Source organism: Suricata suricatta, chromosome 12, assembly GCF_006229205.1.
Source record: "Suricata suricatta isolate VVHF042 chromosome 12, meerkat_22Aug2017_6uvM2_HiC, whole genome shotgun sequence".
NCBI lineage: Eukaryota > Metazoa > Chordata > Mammalia > Carnivora > Herpestidae > Suricata > Suricata suricatta.
Window position 1 is genome coordinate 10,976,474 of NC_043711.1, and position 2,487 is coordinate 10,978,960.

General features: G+C 41.7%; 1 protein-coding gene across 1 annotated transcript in view; it reads left to right on the forward strand.

Moving 5' to 3' along the window:
- The window catches only part of LOC115274381 (olfactory receptor 7A17-like), a 6,463-nt gene that overhangs the window by 940 nt on the left and 3,036 nt on the right, over window positions 1–2,487 (forward strand). The window lies entirely within an intron of this gene.

The window sequence follows — 2,487 nt, forward strand, 5'->3', positions numbered from 1 at the left end:
GTTTTTTGAGGAATGTCCATAATGATTTCCAGAGCAGCTGCACCAATTTACATTCCCACCAAAAGTGTAGGAGAGTGCCCGTCTTTCCACATCCTTGCCAGCATCAATAGTCTCTTGATTTGTTCATTTTAGACACTCTGATCGGCGTGACGTAGTATCTTAGTGTGGTTTTGATTTGTATTTCCCTGATGATGAGTGATGCTGCACATTGCTTCATGTGCCTGTTGGCCATGTGGATGTCCTCTTTGGAGAATTGTCTGTTCAAGTCTTCACTGGATTATTCGTTTTTCAGGTATGGAGTTTAGTGAGTTCCTTATAGATTTTGGATACTAAACCTTTATCTGATATACTATTTGTCACTATCTTTTCCCATTCTGTTGGTTGCCTATTAGTTTTTTTGACTGATTCCCTTGCAGTGCAGAAGCTTTTATCTTGATGAGGTTCCAGTAGTTCATTTTTGTTCTTGATGCTCAAGGGCTCTTATATAAAAGAAACCAACACAGAATTAATCACAGCCCCCAGAATGACTGGATACACTTGTCATTCAAAATTTTATGCAAACACAATTTGCTTCATGAAGAACACCTAGAACACCTGCACCTTGCTCTATCACAGGACCACAGCCCTGACACTCAAAGTGTGGTCCACAGACCAGGACCTGCAGCATCAACATCACTCAGAAACGTGTCAGACACACCATACCCTAGGCCCACCAGCACCTGCAAAATCAGAATCTGCATTTAAACCAGGATCATAAGTGATTCATATGCACCCTGAATTTGGAGAAGTGCTGGTCTAGAGTAAGTGTTCTCACATTTTCAACTATGCCTTTGAGTCAGGATGATTGTTGGTGTTGGGAGCTGTCCAGCTCATTGCAGAGGTTTAGCAGCATCCCTCAGACATCGCCAAATAGGTCCAAGGGAAAGACTCATCTCTGGGTGGGAATCATGGGCACAGAGTTTGAAAATTTTGGGCATTCTGACCGAATCCAATGAGTACCAACCCCTTTCTGCAACCAACCTGAGAATATCACTAAATTCTTCAAACCCCATTTCTCCATGGGGAATGCAGTTCACAAGATTACTTCCTCACACAATGGACTTTTATAAAAGTTCTTCAGGCAATTCCTAGAAGCTGCCAAACTTGGAATGTTGTGCATAAAAATATGTAAACATATCTCTTACCATAAACAAACATTTTATAATGGTATTTTAAGTATTGGCTCTGAACTTGTGAAATCCCTAACTTGCTTTGGCAAAACTGTCCTGAAGCCCACAAGTGTAGTGCTCCAGGCTTTATATCAAAGGAACAAACTTCACATCTCTGTTCAAAACGGGAAAAGTGACTTTCTAAAGCTATCAGGGGCTACATCTTGATCACAATCAATGCTTTGAAGAATCCAGGGGATCTAGTTAAGACCGATTTCTCAGTCTTCAACAGGATAAAATGTACACTCTGGATTAGAAAGGTACTGAGAGTTTAGATCTCTGAAAGCCAGAAGTGACAGAAAAGGAGTAAGAAAAACTGGCTTCAGGTGGCTTATCGCCCAGTTTCCTAGGAACAGAAATTCTACAGAAAAAAACAATTTCCCTTCTGTCCACACTAGTGTTCCTCAGGGAAATCACGGGGGAGGAGGGAGAAACCGCCGGGAACTGTGTCTGATGTGCAGACCTAAGAGGCTGTAAATACCTCCTCTGAGGCAGCCCGCTACGTGTGAAATTTCATGCCAGATAAAGGATGGTCATTTCTCTTGCAGTCCTGAGTCTGGGTGGGGCACTGAAGTTCGACCCATCCCTGCTCTCCTGTCTGGGGACGGAGCATCCAACGAGGTAGGTATTTTGAGTTGCATGTAGAGACCTTCCTCTCAGAGATCCCCCCCACCCCAATTAGATAAGTTTTACATCCTAGGAAGTACTGCAGGAGAAGGTGAATGAATGTAGGTCAGAAACATTTTCCTGTGGTCACCTGAGAGCCAATCTAGCCTAGCCAGAGCTGAGAGATTGCTGTAGTTGTTTTCCAGCTTAATTAATACATTGGTTGAATAACTGATTGATTGATTGATTGATTGATGATGCTATAAATAGAAGTAAATATTGAACTCAGAACTGCAAGGTTCAACTCAACAACTCAATGATAATAGTGGAGACCCACTTAGACCAGGGACGGGGAACATAAAAGTAGAACCTAAGACCAAGGAGTTTTGTAATTACCCAGAGTAGAAAAGTCAAGTATCAGCTGTGTAGAGATGTGAGGATATCGAAGTGAGGACATGCCTTTTCATTTTTAAGATAGAACATGTTACACTATATTTCCATACTGATGTGAAAAATCCAGATGAAAGAATTCTCCCAAGTACATCCTTGCAAAAACAGTACATAAAACATGCATATCACAGCAGCTTCTCTCTCTTGAGTATTCAAATGAAAACTCTTAAGAGCACCCGGGTGTCTCAATCTGTTGAGTGTCTGATTTGATTTCAGATCAGGT